This window comes from Monodon monoceros, unplaced genomic scaffold, assembly GCF_005190385.1.
Source record: "Monodon monoceros isolate NGI ecotype Baffin Bay Population unplaced genomic scaffold, NGI_Narwhal_1 Super_Scaffold_3, whole genome shotgun sequence".
NCBI lineage: Eukaryota > Metazoa > Chordata > Mammalia > Artiodactyla > Monodontidae > Monodon > Monodon monoceros.
Genome location: NW_021703780.1, coordinates 88,060,708 through 88,078,615, shown reverse-complemented (window position 1 = coordinate 88,078,615; position 17,908 = coordinate 88,060,708). Strand labels below are relative to the sequence as shown.

Sequence of the window (17,908 nt, the reverse complement as noted above, 5' to 3'; positions counted from 1 at the left end):
CTCATTCTTTCACCTTTGGAGATGGCTTTTGTAGGTAAGGAAAAAAAAAGTCATCTGCTGACCTGACGATACACTTCCCCAAAGGCAGGGTATTAAGATGTTATCTCAGATTTCCCCCATTTCAAGCCTGCTTCCTGCCTTCTTACTAATAGGACCTAAACTGCCTTCCAATACCTGGATCTCATGTTTATATAAATAGTACCCCACTTTTGTAAATTGGTATATAGTGTGAAAAGTGCTTTCTCAAATAAAATGTCTCATTTTGATTTTTTTTTTTTTTTTAATTACCAAGAAAAACAAAAAGTGAGGCTCCGAGAGATTAATTAGCTTTCCTGGAGTCAGCCAGGATAAAGTATGCATACTCTTTTAAAAGTACTGTTTTATATTTTCCACCCTCTAAATTTTGGTGACTTGGGACAAAACTGTATTCTAATTTATATCCAGATATAGGTAAGGGTATTGTGAGCTGTGAACAGTAGGGAGGGAATGACAGGAGGATGTGAAAAGCATTCTTAGAGGAAAGGAGCAGTACCTTCTGCAGAGGTTCCCCATGGGCAGACTGGCCCAGTGAAAACATCACTGGACCAGGAATCCAAAGGGCTCAGAGACAGTCCACCACTGCCAGTAACCAGTTACATAATCTTAGTAAATCCAGCAACATTTCTGGTCTCAGAATTCTATACTGAGATGGGAGAGCAGGCAATTCAACAGAAACAAGTAGGAGGCAGGCTTCCAAATAATGTAACGCTACTTCAAGTATTGGGCCAAATTCATATAAGTAGTATGTGGCCGAGCTGGACCTTGGACCTAGGTCTTTTGATTTTAAGACTAAGGCCCTTTCCATATTATATATAGGAAGCACAGGATTGATGTCAGTGATCTGGACATATGTACTTGGAATTATTCTGAAAAATACATTAATTGGTTTCCAGAATAGTAGGCAACTTGAATGTAAAGGTACTTTTAGGAAAATATCTAAAGTGGGACAGGCTATAGTGAGACTAAGGGCAGAGTGGTGCTCTTAAAACTGCCTTTTGTTCTGTCCCTATGGCCGCCTACTAGACTAAGCAGATCTGTGGAAGGAAAGAGAACACCAGACAGTAGTTTCTTTTCTCTGCATAATGTAAACAAAAGGCCATGATTCTGGGGAATAGCTCCCAACCCAATCCAGCAGTCCATTTTGCATATAGATAGATGCCCACTACTGCCCTGAACTCCTATGTGCAAGAGGGCATTGGTTCTGTTAGGCCACCATGTCTGAAGGGACATGGAAAGGATGACAGAGTCATTGACTCAGTGGCTTTGAGCTTTTCAAGAGGAGAAAGTGGTAGCTGAAGGTCTGTGCTCTGTAGCCACGCTTCCTCCTTTCAATCCAGCCTCTGCCTCTCATTCAGTAAGGAATTTGGTACAGGTTACCTAACTCTTCTGTGCCTTCGTTTCCTCATCAGTAAAATGGGAATAATAATAGTAGCTACTTCCCAAGTCTGAGGTGAGGATAAGTTAATTCATATAAACTGCTTTGAAGAGTATCTCATATGAAACCAGAGCACACTAAATAATAGCTGCTATTATTATTGTCACCATTATTGTTATTATTATTAAGTACAAAACAACCAAATTTAAAAGATCAGGTCATTTTCAAGGATGCCTCTATCTTTGATTATGTTGGTCCATCTTCCTAGAATTCTCCAATTTTAGAATTCTGCCAAGATTCAATGACCTTTATCCCGTGAAGATTTTATTATACCTTCATTTAGAAATGCTTTCACTTTCAACTTCTAATCAATTTATCTTTAATGAGGAATGAATAAAATATTTAAGGTATGACTACTTTTCCATAATATATTTTGCTGGTCTATTCTTCAGGGTTGTGTGTGTGAGTGTGTGTGTCCTTGTACACAGGAAGGATCAAGTTACACTAATTCACTGAGCGGGTGAATGGTTGCTACTTATGACTTAAATGTATTTCAGGGGTGTTATGGAAAAAGCATTCAGAAGCAATAATAATTTTGAGAGTTATCATTCTCTTTGTTACGTTATAGAATTCAGTACAGTCTCCTTGAAAGGTGATACACTAGACCTTTTAAATAAGGGTAATGAAGAGAAGTAAGTAGGCTTACCCTTGCCTGTCTTCAAGTGACTATTACCCAAACAGTCTAGAATGAGGAAATAAGTGAAAGAAGAATTCTTTTTGCACTAAAGTGATTCCAGGCAAGGATGATATCACCCATCCTCCTCTTAACATCTTTTTCCAACCTATATGTCTGGTATGTCATCAATGGGACAGCCGGTCTTTAGGCTTCCAGAAGAGGTATATCTTCTGAAAGGGCAGTGACTTTGGATTCTGCATCTGAATCTCCAATGGCTTAAACTTGGCCGCCCAAGTGTAAAGTGGTACCTGGGTGCAACACATTTTTGGCTTATTGGTTGCAAACAGATTTTAAAACGATATGAGTTTGAAAACATATTGATCATGTTGTAAGATGTTATTTGGAGATTTTACAGTATAAGAAATATAAGCACAGCTGCATATTTCAGAAATTTCAGTCCCAATTTTCTTGTCAGTTCCCAGAACATACTAGTTTTTCAGGGGATGTACATATATAAATAAACTAAATGCATATAGAAAAGCACATATATCTTTTCTTTCCAAATAGCTTTCCTTCACTCTACCTGACATAAACTCCCTCATGTCCCCAGCCAGAATGGTATTTTTGGCACAATATTGTTCCTGACTTCTCTATTGCCTCCTGGGGACCTGCCTTTCAAACATCTAATGTGAATTTTCTCATGAATGCCAATGATACACGGCTACATTTTTCCTTTGAACTTTTCATCCCCCACGCACTCCAAGTACTCTGTAACTACTTCCAAGTTATCCATAATTAGATGGGTAGCAATTACTTGTAATAGAGGGTGGAAAAGGCAAAGGGCATTTTTATTGGTTCTGGGAAGATTTAACTACATTGATACAGCATTTACTGAAAATCCCCATCACCCCAGAGCATGATGAATGGCCACTTCCATCTCAGCTCTGTCTCAGGAGGTTTCTGGGTACAAAGTGCCCTGAGGTCTCCTTTGCCACACAGAGAAGCTAGTCTCCATTCATTCTCTCATGTTAACTTCACTTGAGTTAAGTGCGCAGACAACACTTTATTCACTCCCAATTCAAATCAAAATAAAGGTTTAATTTGCTTCCCTGTCTTCTGGGGCTAATCTCCCTGATTGAACACTCATACTCCCATTAATTCAAGGAGAACAACCCCCTGAGCAGCCTTTGATTAGACTTGAAGGATTAATTGTTCCTTTGGAAGCTTGCACACAGCATCCACCAGTATCAACAAGAACCTCCCTTTGTGTACCCCATACCCCAGGGCAGAATTGGGTATGAGACATGACCATCAGCAGCAGCAGATAATTCGCACTCTACCTACTCCTGAGCTCAAGTGCTAAATTTCTAGGATGCATATTATAGTGCTCCGTCTTCCCTGCAAACCTACCATTTGCAGGTAGAATACAAAGATGTCAACTCCTGCTAAATGTCAGGAACTTTTATCATATAGGAGATGTCAGAACAGACTTTAGCAGAAGTTAGCTTTATGGAATATCTCCAGGGTCTGCCTCTAATGTTAATGGATCAACCTCCCAGTTGAAAAAAATAGAGTTCTCAGTTCTTTTGCTATTCTTTATAGTCTATGGCTTCAACTTTATTATTTACATTCAAAGAATCTCTTGAGATAAAGTAAAATAGTATGTTTCAATAATTAGTTTAATAATAAGTTAATTAAGAAAGGATTCACTCCCCCCAACTATAAGCTGAGTTTCATTTACAACAGCTCTTATAAAGCAGCTTAGAGAAAGATTAGATGATTTATATGTTGACACAGAGAGGCAGAAGTTTTTCTGTGTATGTGTGTATCTTTTCATAAGGGTGAACTAATTTATTTATCAAACAGTATTTTCTTTTTCTGAGCTCCCCCAAAAGTAGACTGTGAGTCAAGGACTTCTTAATGCAAAAAGGTTGGTTGGGAAGTTATCCTAAGAAACATGGGAAGGGAAGTGGCTTACTCAGACACAGAATGGAACCAGTAAAAGTTTATTATCAGGCCAGTTGTCAGTGTGGTCAACTGGATCTCAGTCTCTCTGGGGAGTACTGGATGCAGAACAATGTTCAGTTATCCCAAATGAGGGGCACAGAAGATGAGTATTTATTTATCAATTTCTCATCCATAATTGATTGAGAGTTGGTTCTGGGAACATTAACTCTCAGGCAGTGCTAGTTTGGCCTGCATGGAGAAAAGCATGTTTCTCAGGCCGGAAACAGAGATAGTCAAGTTTTCACAGTCATCAGAGTTGTAGTTGTGAATCCTGATGATGGGTATGGGGGTGGGAGATTCATTGAGAGCATGGACAACATCTGCTATAATTAGTAAATCTCTGCCATTTATTAGACATTGGGTTGTACATTAGCCTTGAAATAGAATCAGTGCCTTTTATAAAAATGGGAATTCAGCAAAGGTTTTTTTTACTAGAACACCAGGATTATTGCTACACATCAATCTTCTTGCTTTGCAGTTGGCTTTTTCATTAAATAAAGAGGAGAGAAGACAGAACATTTTATAGGTAAGTCACACTAAAATTAAGCTTTGGCCTTTCAAACCAATTTCTAAACTCCATATTAAGGAAGCATGCTTTTTTTCAAAGGGATTTAATATTTAAAGTAACAATAAAAAATTAAAGAAAGAAAACAAAATGTATTCTATGTAAATGAACACTGCCTGTTGTAGATAGTTTTCAAAAGCATGACCTGGGAGTTTAAATCAGCCACTGTGGAAAATTACCTAGAAACTCATATCTAAAACCAATTCATGTACACTTAAATATTTAAGTTACAGTACATATACCTCAAACACTTGTCACTTAGAAAGTGTTTTATGTTCCAGCATTGATCCTACAAACTTACTGGAGTTAAGAAAAGCATCTTATATTTATATAGCATTTTGAATATTAAAATGCACCTCACATTCATATTTTTACTTAAACTTCATAAATATATGTGAGAAAAGCATTATTCACATTTTATAAAAATGGAAAGTGACAGTGCAAAAAGTCAGTTGATTTTCTATAGGTCACAAAACTAGGAAAAGTTGAAACCAAAAATCATCCCAAACCTTTTTACCAGCTTGTGCCTACATGCATGAAGACAATACAATTCCAGCTACTATTTCACTTGGAACTTTTGGTCAGACCAATAAGACCAAATTTCTTGAGTTGCCTGGGAATTGAAGGTTCCTGGGATGCAATATATTGAGTTCTATTATCAGGGCCATCCCAGACAAACAGGGAAAATTGGACCTTCTGCTTGGCACTTAAAATATGCACATAGTTTTAGAAGCATATGCTGAAGTCTTTGGTGATTATACTGCTCTGTAGTTGTTCTCGAAAGTTACAGTTCTTTAATAACATACAGCTGATCTCTTAATATTGATAATATTCTATAACTCGCTTTTTTAAATGAATCCACTTTTTCCTAAGTGGCTCCCAAGAATAGCATTAGCTACATTAGTATTCTAATACCCTTCCTGGAATATAGTTTACTCATTTTTCACCTATATTCATTTACATAAATCCTAAAAGGAAAGCCATACAAATAAAAGAAGGCATATACCTAGTTGTTCCAATATTGAAATGAAGATTAGATTAGATAAGAAATGAAAAAACTGTCTACCTAAAATAGCTTTATGGAGCTTAATAGTACTCAGAAAGCTTGAATTATTAAAAGTCCAATATCTTTCAGCTTGTAAGTTGAATATATTTGGGCTGCTAAAGGGAAAATCAGAAGTTCTAATGTTGTCATTTGTTTGATCAAAAACTATAGAAACAAACAGCGCCCTCAAGTGTGTTGTTCTGTAGAAATACGTGTATCTGTAGGAGGCTGTTGAATTTTATAACTAAAACTAATTAGGTGAATAGCTAGTGACTTTATTTCCCTGAAACAAGCACAACTAAATTCCTCAATTCTCAACTCATTGATTCCATCCCTGCAGGGCAATCAATCATTAATCTATCTACATACCTGAGTTTTGGTATAGGCACTGTCTCTAATTTTCTGTGTGACGTTCGGAAAGTACTCTGCTTGTTTGAATGTCAGTTTTTTATCTGACAAATTGTGGAGTGGGGAGGCAGTTGGACCAGATGATTTCCAAATTATCCAGAGAATGAATTATAGAACTTGACCTGATGACAAGGAACATTACAGTTGATCCTAAATTAATGGAGATACACAGGATTGAGGTGGTGCCCACTCTGTATCTTGGCCTCACATGTCATTCTGGTCACTTTAGGGTGTCATCATATGGGAATGGATGCAACAAAGTAATCATTATGTAACAAAATGTCAAAAACATTTATTATGTACAAGTAATGTTGAAAGTTGTGGTCTGAAAAATTATATTCTGAGATAAAAGAAACATAATTTCAAAAGGATAAGTTGATTGATTCAGATAGGTTGTCTCTATAATTCAACCAATAAATAGGTTAAACCAACTCAAGGTAGACTCTAAAAGTAGCTAAAGACAAGCCAATTATGTAAATCTGGTTGGTACGCACTTAATTTATAATATGTGTTGTAGACAGCCATTCGCTGCTACAAAAGTTTTGAACCTCTGGGCCCTGCAGTGGGTGCTCACTCAATTTCAGAGACATATCCTTTGCTTTCTATTGCTCAGAGTTTTTTGTTTTTTTTTAACAATCTATGTTTTATATATACATATACATATACATATATATATATATATATACACCCACACAAAATTGAATGGCTGCATCAAATATTGAAGTTTTACATATTGAGAATATCACTTTAACCATTGCTTTAGCCTAGCAGGAGACCCCAAAAAATTCTGGAAACGTAGAAAAGACCCCCTAGTTTTAAGTTAGACTGCCTTTTCCTAGTGGACAAGAATTCAATCAACAAAATATATTTAATGCTGAGAATACTTGATATCAAAGTAACAGATTAAAAAGTGAAAATTCAATCAACTTATTGTTTTTCTATATAAGATATCAAAGTAATTCATGGACTTTACAGATTTCCTCTGGTTGTGTCAGCCAAATCATATTATTGGTTAGTGTTACTTAGCCACAGCCCTAATTAAATCTCATGGTTATAGGGGAATAAAATATAGTTATTTAGAGAGGTTTATGTGCTAACATATATATCTGACAGTAGATATTAATATGGATAAACTTGATGCATAATCTGAACTCAAAGAATTTATGTAATCGAAAATGGATTTGGCTTACAAAACACAAAGTATCAGTCTTATGAAATGTTCCTTCTTGTGTTCATTATATAATAATATTGTTAGAATATAATAGAAGCATTTATATAAAGTTGTAATATCAAGAGAAATTAATTTTCCTTTTTTTCTGGTGGTTGTATAGTTATTTTAGAACTGTGCTAGGATTTGTCCTTTAAGCAAAAGTGTTTCCATATCACGTAGTAGACAAAAATAGGCATTTTTAACTTTTCCACTTTAATTGAAAACAAATAAATACTTTTACAAAAGTATGTGTAAACTATATATAATACATATAAAATATATGAAATGTATATACTTCTATACAATTTATATATTATATATATATGTATTTATGTTTATATATATGTATAATTTAAGGTACTTAGGACATCAGTGATGTAGTGATGACATATCAGATAATTAATAGATAAGAGGATCCAGAACTAATGGGAAAGGTGCTGACTGTCCAGATGACTTTCACTCTATCCTTCCTCTGGTCATGTGGGGAGTTCCTAGTTGGTGATGGGAAGAAGAGGCATGTGGAAGAGACACAGGAAGAAGCTCTAAATATAAAGATTATGCATTCTTTTTGAAAGCCTTTCTCATCTCTTCTGGCTTGACCCAGGACATTACTTTCATTCCATAAAATGTGGTGTCTGCAACCAAAAAAATCTTATTTAACAAACATTGATTGATGACCTACTAAGAGCTCTTTGTGTCAGTGATAAAAAGTTGAACAAGGCAAAAATGGTCTGTGCCCTCCTGGAGCTTTTATTCTAAAGGTGATGGGCCAGAGACAATAGGAGAATAGGCGGAGCCATAATAAATAAAGATTGTGATAAGTATGAAGAAATAAATAAATAGAATAATTAGTGACCTGAGGTATAATAAGATGGGGAGTCATTCTGCTACTTTGGGTAAACTGATTAGGGAAGGTCACATCACTGAAAATCCTTCCAATCAAATGAGCTCTCACCTTACTACATGATAAGCCAAAAGTGGGGAATGAGTCTTAACCAGCAGAATTAGATTTATCTAAAGAATCTATAATTAGCATACATTCATATGCACATGCTTTTTTTTTTTTTTTTTTTTAATATCAAGTACGGATTTTAACTTTCTCTGCAGTTCTCCATATTGAAGATGAGGAAATGGTGGCTCAGAAGGCTGGCAAGCAAAATAAACTCATGAAATCTGAAACTTTTCCAAACAACTACCAATGTAACTATTTAGGAAAACATAGGAGGAAGACAAATATAAACTGAGGAACATAACATTGGTTTGGAAGATTGTTAGGCTCTCAAGAACTGCTATGATTCTAGAGGTTATGAAGAGTACCTAATGGTAAAAGGAGATATTAGAATTTAAAATGCTAATGAAATATAAAAGCAAAATGAAAACTACAATCCCCAACAGGCAGAACACATCTAGCTCATCGTAGCAATATGGTACTGGCTTTTGTCTTAAATCTTTTCTCTTAAGATGACATCATCTCAGTGTATTGGGGATTGTCAAATAAACATTAGGATGTATGTAGTATCACTACCTTGGTTAGATTAAGTGGAAAAGTAGGCTTTGATTTACAGAAATTCACATCACAGCCAAGTCTTACTTGAAACACTTCTAGTCCATAAAGCAACACTGAAACTTGAGGCATCTTGCTGACACTATGACTTATTTTTTAATATTTGTAAAGGGCAATAAGTAAGAATGAGTTCTTATATCATTTTACAAGCTGTGACTTGTTAGTAGTCATTTTTATTCTGACCTGGTTTGAACTTGCACAATACTCGCATTGCCTCTGGCATTTGACTGTGTGCAGACTACATTTTATTTCTTTCTCCAGAAATTGAACTCTGCCTGGGAAAGCCAGAATTTCCTAGAAAATTGTGCTCCAAGCCTATTGATTTAAAAGGCAGAAATAAACTGCTTTCTTTTGCCCCAGATTCTATTTTCAAATCTTGCTTGTGTATCTCAGAATTTATTCAAAACCAATTCTGAAAATGAGTGCTCTAAAACTCTGGGTTTGTCTCTCAGTCTTTGCACAGATAGCAAATCAATAATTTGGTAATTTAAAGCAATCAGATATATTAACTGTCATTTATGGGTAAGTCATAGTATTAAAGATTTAGATAACTAGATTAAAAATATTTTAATTGGTTATTTTTGTTTCACAGAGATATCTTAAGTGTACACACACAAAACATTAACTTACATTTCTTAAGTGCTACATTTCCTGAATGTTACAGATAAAGAAAAAAAGAAGTAGGCTGATTCATTCAGTTATTCTTGTGCTCATTCTATAACTTAAAAACAAACAAATGAACAAACAAAAAACTACTGTATAAATTGCAAAGGCCCAGATCTTGAAGATACTACATTGAGCAAACAGGATTGTGTATAAACCTTATAGAGATTAACTTGTTATTTTAAGAAACTGATAAATGCTATGATATAAGCAGTGTGGGTATTGGGGGGAAATATTACAAAAGTACCTCTCTTAGTCTAAGTAGGATCAGAAAACCTTCCTGGAGGAAATAACTGAGAACTAAGGAATAAGTAGAAGTAAAACTCCATGGTGTTGGGGAGTGAGGAAGGGGAAAGGATATTCTGATCAGAGGGAAGTAAATGTGTGGAAGATGAGCACAAAAGACAACTTGACTGACAGAAGAAACTAAGTGAGGTTCAATGTGGCTAGAGCATAGAAAGAAGAGGGTAGGGTGATTTGAGGAGGCTGAGGGGAAAGAGACTAAATGACACGTTAATGAAAGAATAATGTTACTAGGGTTGATGTAATTTAGAGTTTCTCAACTTGGGCAATATTGACACTTTGGGATGGCTAATGGTTTGTTGTAAGAGGAAAGGCAGCTGTTTTGTCTATTGTGGACTGTTTAGCAATATCCTGGCCTCCATACACCAGATGCTGCTACCACCCTCCTCCAATGTGATAATCAATACTACCTTGATATTTTCAAATGTCTATTTAGGGTGCAAAATCACTGCTGGCCAAGAAGCACATTAAATGGATTATGTGTCACTATCAACTGAGAATTATCCCAGAGATGCAAGGATGGTTTGACATAAGAAAAATTAAGCAGTGGAATACACCACACTAATAGAGTGAAAGGAGAAAAAAAGGAAGAAAAAATGCTTATCTTAATTGATGCACAAAAAAAGGATTTGACAAAATCCAGCACCCTTTCATAATAAAAACACTCAGAAAGCTAGGAATAGAATGAAACTTCCTCAAAATGATAAAGAACATTTCCTCCGAACCTGGTAATAAGACAGCTCAGTTGAACTATTTCTCAGAACTTTTAGTAAATAGCATAAATATCTGGATATATAAAAATAAATATTATGATCATGGACTTTTTTAAGTTGAAGCTGTTCTAAGAGTTGAGCTGGACCAAGGGAGCACTGTCCTTGGATTTTGCAATTTTTTTTAATCACAGACACACACACACACACAGACACACACACACACACACACACAGAGGTTTTCTAATGTTACTTTTTCTTTTTTCTCAAATGTGCCTAGACAGTAATGTTCTAAGGCCTAAAATCAGACCATCAACAAACAAATAAAATGATAGTCATATTATGATCTACATCTACCGACTTAAACAGGACTGAAATAATCACTTTACTAATAGTTCAGCTTCAGAATTCATATTACAGTTATTTGGAAGAGGGAACCTGAAAGAGCCTGTGACACACTTGCCAACAGTTCCCTCCTCCACTTATGCCACATTGACTTCTTTTCAGAATTCTTCCAAAAGTGGGTGGAAATATTTGAGATGGCTCAGTGAATTAGACCCCTTATGTATGATTATATGAAAAGCTAGCCACACACCATTTCCACCTTCTTAATTTATGGATCAGAGATTACATTTGTAAATAAAAGAAAAAGGAGAGCGGAAAATGATAATTTCTATAGAGGAATTGGAAAGCAGTCATCTTAATAACACAAAGGTCATCAATCTGCAGAAAACATTAATGACACAAATGCTAAACTTAACTCTCAGATGTCTCTTGGACTTGCCAAAATCATTTCCGTTAAATTATGAATTAGAGAGACATGACTGTATGAAAGGCCAAGTGACCAGTACTTGAATTGGGGAAAACAATATGAATTAGATTCGTGTGGGGAATAAATATTCATTCTTTCAGCAATTATGTTACCCATATTTACAACCTGTCCACAGACTATAACCTAAAGAAGAGAGGAGAATAATAAATGAGAATTAGAGTTCAAAAAATTATGGAAAACACACATTATTAAGGACCTGAGGACTTTTGGATCAGTGAATTGTGAACGTATGGGCAAGTCACTTACTCAGAAGGCCTTACTTTTTACTTTTGTGAAAGCAGGACTTTAAAGTCCCTACTCTCTTGGTTTTGCAGTCAGTGTTCACCCTGACATCCAATTTTTGGCCAAATCTCACTTTTCTTCATTGAAACCTCTATCAGATAAAATATTTTAATATCTCAAGAATATTCTTCTCAGTACATTTCACACCTGGGATATTTTTGTGATAATATGTTTTATATTATTTTCCCCTTCTTTTTTCTTGTCTATGTTTTAGAAGTTCCCTAGGATATTATACTTTATAGATTAATTCTCTACCTTTCTTATTTTATTGCTACTACTATAAAATTATTTTTATTTCTTTCTTTTCTGGATAATTCCTTCAACTTTATCTTACAACTCCGCGCTGAATGTAATTTTTGTTATCAGTATTGTTGTTTTGATTTTAGCTATCATAATGCAAGCTTCCAAAAACTATTTCTAATTCCTGTATTGTTTTCTTCCTTTTATTTCTTTAATGTCTTTTTTGTGGATGAAAAAGTTTTTATTTGTAGTTTTTTGTAAAATCATTTAAAAACATTTTTATTTTATGTTGGAGTATAGTTGGTTAACAATCTTGTTTTAGTTTCAGGTGTACAGCACAGTGATTCAGTTATACATATAAATACATCTATTGTTTTTCAAATTCTTTTCCCATTGAGATTATTACAGAGTATTGAGAAGAATTCCCTGTGCTATACAGTAGGTCCTTGTTGGTTATCTATTTTAAATATAGCAGTGTGTACATGCCAATCCCAAACTCCAAAACTATCCTTCCCAAGTTTTTACAATCTTGATATGAAGAAATCAGTGATTTTTTAAAGTTTTCTTATTTGTTTCCCTATAATGCCATTTTAGTGGTTATTATTTAGTTGAAGGCCTTACTCTTGTATACTGAGGGCTTCCTCAAATGGTTCATAACCCTAGCTCTTCATTCATATATCTGTATTCATGGATGTAGTGTGTTGGCTGATGCTCTTCATTTTTAGGTTATTAAGGCTGACAGTTTTTTATTGGAAAATTCCTAAACATGGATATTTTTAAGCCTATGTTTTGGGTCTTTCAATTTCTGCACAGAAGGATCATCCAAAGTCGGTTTTCTGTCTCAGGCCTGATGCTATTTTCTTTTCTGTCTTAAGACTGAATGTCTGGAGATCCTGTAACTCAATTTCTCTGCACATATTCTCCAATCTCCCATAGATTTTGTTTGTGTGTGAGTGAGAGGGAGAGAGAGAGGCAAACAGACAGACAGACAGAGAGGGACAGTCCACTGATTGGAGAAGGTGATGACCTGGGAGCCCAAATGAAAGCCTTTCAAATAAGCCTTCTATTCCAGTTTTAGCATCCCTGCCACTACCTTCCAAGCTATAAGGTGACTCCAGTTCCTGGTCCTTTGAGGGGAATCCACAAGATATTTCACTTACTTCTTGCAGTCATCTTCCTTTGAGAGTATTTTGGTATAACGCTTTCTCTTTCTGCATTTATCCTTCCACTTTGTGTTCTTGTAGTTTTTGAGATTATAACTTGTCTCTGTGTTTCATTGACAATGGAATTTTGATTTCTGTTTCTTGTTGTCCTCGTTATTTGTGAATCATTTTAGAGAGGGTACAGGTAAAGAAATGTCTTTTATCAACATCCTGAGACTAAAAACAGCACCTTTGTGAAGTCTTCTTCACAACATCATCAACAATTATCTTTTACCTCTTCTGAGCTACCAATTTACTTGGTCTATATTTATGTTCTTTTTTGTTTTACATTTATTGTGAGTCTTTACAGATCCCTGTGTTCCTATAGACCTGCGAGACAGGAACTTTGTCTTTTAGTAAATTACTATCTACATAATTTCAGATAGGACCTACCACATATGAGATGCTTAATAACCACTTGCTGAATTGCATTAATAAAGGAGGAAGGAAGAGGATGTTATTGTGTCATTACTTCTATTCATATCTCTCCTCCTTCCTGCCACACACAGGAATTCAGCTTTCAACATTTCCAAGGCTTGATTCATTGGATGAATAAAGCTGCAACTAAAAACACCTAAATTGAAGTTATACAATGGCTAAAGAGAAAAGATGCTCACACTGGTGAGTGAACACAAATAAAGAGCTCTTCAATTAATGCTACCAGTCATCTTGCCTTTACAATCATTCCTCTTCTCTCTCTCTCTCTCTCTCTCTCTCTCTCTCTGTCTCTCTCTTTTTACCTTCCTGTCCTGGAGAAGTCTGTGACTGGAATTGTAGATACTCATGGAACCATACACAACTGAAAAGTCTGTTCTCTAATACATGGATTGTATGCCACCACCTTCTTGAAGACATCTCTATTTTTCCAGCTGGAAATCATCTCTTTCTCTTTTGAATTCTGTAGTACTTTTGCTATCACAGTGACTAGCTGTAAACATGCAAATCTCTATCGAAATGACCAATAAATGAATAGTGGCCATATGTGGGAACAGGATTGTTCTAGCTGTGTGCCCGTACCAGAGTCATGGAGAGATATTTTAGAAAGATGATTCTCCTAACCCACTGGGTAGGTGAGGACTTTTAACTAATATGTTTTAGTAACATGATGCCATTCTGTGTAATTATACATGAATTTCTTTGTGCAACCTGAGACAGTCTGCAGCTAAATAGAGGTCTCCAGTTAACACTAGAGTGGTATCTAGGATTAACTAGATGACACAGGAGAGTTATTACTGCATCTTAACCACCTGAGTCAATCCCCTAGGAAAGACTGGGCTATACAGATTCAATAGTCTCATTGTGACAGTGTCACTGAATTTGTTTACTGAATTTGAATAGTACATCCTACAAATGTTTTATTTATCTCTTAATTTAATTCTTAATATTTTTTCATGTTATTATGTTTCTTCAGAAATCATTCCTTTTCCTAGAATTTATAATGAAGTTGTTCACATATTGAGCAATATACTTTATTGCATAATTACTCCCAGCCTCACATTTTTCATATGATAATTTGTTATTTATCTTCTGAATCAATAATTAGACCATAAACTGAATAAGTCATGATTCTGGAAAAATATACACATGCCTCTCATTTATTCACCAGGAGGGTATAAAAATCCAGCATCTTTTTTCAGTAAAATGAAGCTGATTTGAATAATATCAATATTTGTGAACGCATTTGGCTACTAGTTAATCCAAAGTAATTAGACTGTGTATTTATTATTCTAAAAGTTCCTTGCCTCTTCAGGAGTTAAAGGCAATATAGTATTTCCACCCCTATCTTTCCCTTCTAATCTCATTTTCTACCACTCGCCTGAACTCAGTTTTCCTGTCAGGAACCCCATGAGATATCAGAGCGTGAGGAAAGGCACTCTGACTTTCATCTTCACAACTCAGTGGCTATTGTATTGCCTAGTACCTAACAAGTATTTAATAAGTAATAATGTGATTAGTGAATGCTCAGTATTACCATGCCCATTATTCTATAAGTGCTATACATTTTAACCTCTTTCGTTCATTCATCTCTTCTTGGAAATTGCTTATGATTGCTTTTCAACCCAATAAAATTCCCTTGCATTTCTCAATGTCATGGACTTTCTGAATCTTTATGTAACCTGCCTAGGAGGATCTGGTCCCTCCAACACTTAACATTGCACTCTCCTATGAATCTTTGGGTCTATTTTCCCTATTTTGCTGTGAGCTCTTTGAGAAAGGAATTTCTAAGTACCTGAGAAATTATAGGTGCATTAAGGTTTAATTAAACTGATAGAGTGTTCCCCGAGGGACTTAACAGTGAAGTGCAGAAAATCCACAACTTTTTCTCATCCTGTTGTTCTCAGTGTCTCAGTAATTTTCTCCTGGCATCCCTAGGCCAAAATAAACACCGAACAGTTGGATGTATAAAGCAGTTTGATTCAAACAACTTATGTTTTAACAACCTAGGGGCTGTTTGAAAAATAATGTGCATATCCAGGCGTACCTTGTTTTATTGTGCTTTCCTTTATGGCACTTCAGATACTATGTTTTTTACAAACTGAAGTTTGTGGCAGCCCTGCCTCGATCAAGTCTATTGGTGCCATTTTTCCAACAGCATTTGCTCATTTCATGTCTCTGTGTCATGTTTTGGTAGTAATTCTTGCAATATTTCAAACTTTTAAATTATTACTACATTTGTCATGGTGATCTGTGATCATTGATGTTACTACTATGACTTGCTGAAGGCTCAGATGATGGTTAGCGCTTTTTAGCAACAAGCTATTTTTAATTAAAGTATAGACATTTTTAGGTATAATGCTATTGCATATTTAATAGACTACGGTATAGTATAAAGATCACTTTTATATGCATTGGGAAACCAAAAAGTTTATGTGAGTCGCTTTATTGCAATTTTTGCTTTATTGTGTTCTGGAATCAAACCTACAGTATCTCTGAGGTATGCCTGCAATGACAGAAAAGATAATATTTTTATTTTCTTCTTAAGAAACCACTTTTACTTATGGCACATATGCTCCTGTTAGGCAGAGCACAACTTCTCAACCCTTGAAATAAGAGTGCCCAGCCTTATTTCCTATTCGACACTGATTTTCACGCAGCATTTGGTTTCTGTAAATCACAACCACTGGAAGCTCAGCTCCAACAATGACACGATATTGAAAGCAAGTAGTGTGATAAAATGTTGGAGCAAAACGACCTCAAAGTAATAGTCCATGCAGTAGCTGACAGGTGTCGAGCATCACTGTGTTGCTCTGGAACATTTAATTACATCCCGTGATGCCTCTGTGAATTCACTGTGGTGCTCTGGGGTGCCTTGATTTTCAGTTTGGGAATGGAGAGTATGGTGGTAGAACACATTGATTTTGGCAAAAGACTGCTTGGTTTTGAATTCTGGCTCCTTTATTGAATGGCTCTTTGAGCAACTTACCTTTCTGGATCTCAATTTACTTATATGTAAAATGTGGAATGATATCACTTCTTCTTAGGGTTTTTATGAGAATTAACTGTGTTAGTCTAAGAAAAGAACTTAGGAAAGTGCTTGGGACTATATAAAGTGGGTAGCTATTCCTGTTGTGATTAATACTAATTTGAACTAAATATCTTGCTTTTGTAGTAGAGATCAGCCAAACACCATACAGGGTCGCTGTGTGTCCTCGGGGGTCTACCACTATTCCTATACCATCTACATTATTTCTTTACTCATAGTGAATCTAATGATACTATATTACTTGAAATTCACCGAGTAATTACATCAGGCATTGTGCTAAGACTTTTAGATTCATTTATATCAATTAATTCTCCAAACAATCATGAGAGATGTTATTTCCAAGTTGTACAAGTGAGAAAACTGAAGCTAGAGTTGTCAAAAAGTATATCTCAGTTCAACCAGCTAGTAAGTGTCTCAGCTGACCAGTATTCAAATCCAGATGTGCCTGACTCCCAACTTGAATTCTTCACTACTACCCCTTCTGATGGACCAAAAGGAAAGGCAGTTTCTGTCACTAGACTAAGAATCTTAGATCTTCTTACAACTGAAGGACAAAGCAGAGGTTGTAAAACCAGGTACAGGTTGGGTCAGGACCCAGGAGGACTTGTATTTCACATCATTCACAATTGCGGCTTCATCTCAATCACAGTCCTGACAACACTGTCAATCTGCTCATCATTTTTTTCCTGAAATACTGATTTAGAGTACAAGATAGAAATCTTCAGGGCTGCTGAATATTAAGTGAAAATCTTAACGGAGTCATTATAAAATATATCACCTTCCTGCAGGATTCATCTATAAAAGGAATTAATTTTTTTCCAAATTTACCAACTTTGAGAGAGACTTTTAGAAATGTTCAGAGGCTAGAATATGTGTGGAGTCCACCATCTAAGGAATAATGGATGGTATTGATTTCTTTCAGCCACTCAAACCTCTACATGAGTCTATGGTGTCCTAAATCAAGAAGCAATTTTTGGTTTTTGACAATGATATAGAAAGTATCTACTTTCCCCATGATGTTATACCTGCTTTATGTGGTTTCTTAAATTAAAAAAAAGTTTCTTCTATGGTTTTTCTATTGTTTAGCAAAATTGGATCTGTTTTAAAGTCAATCTTTTAATGAGTGAATATTTACATAATCTAAGTCAAAAAGCAATTCTGTTTCTCTGACACCAATATTTTAAATGGTGATTCTTCTGTCTCTTTCATAAGACTTGGTTCACTGCTTTTTGAATGTCTGTGGTGTAAATATCAGATGTAGAAAACATAAAGCACTTTTCCTTAAGAAGGACACAGGTCTAGC

The 17,908-nt window shown here is 35.4% G+C and overlaps 1 protein-coding gene across 3 annotated transcripts in view; it reads right to left on the bottom strand.

Moving 5' to 3' along the window:
- The window catches only part of CNTN6 (contactin 6), a 293,875-nt gene that overhangs the window by 248,063 nt on the left and 27,904 nt on the right, over positions 1-17,908 (bottom strand). The window contains exons 3-4 of one of the 3 annotated variants that reach the window (XM_029243100.1): positions 5,223-5,229; positions 5,180-5,182 (exon numbers count right to left, since the gene is read on the bottom strand). The exons of the other annotated variants lie outside the window; for them this stretch is intronic. The gene's annotated coding sequence lies outside the window, so the exon portion shown is untranslated. The remainder of the gene's footprint in view (positions 1-5,179; positions 5,183-5,222; positions 5,230-17,908) is intronic. 3 annotated transcript variants of the gene reach the window in all.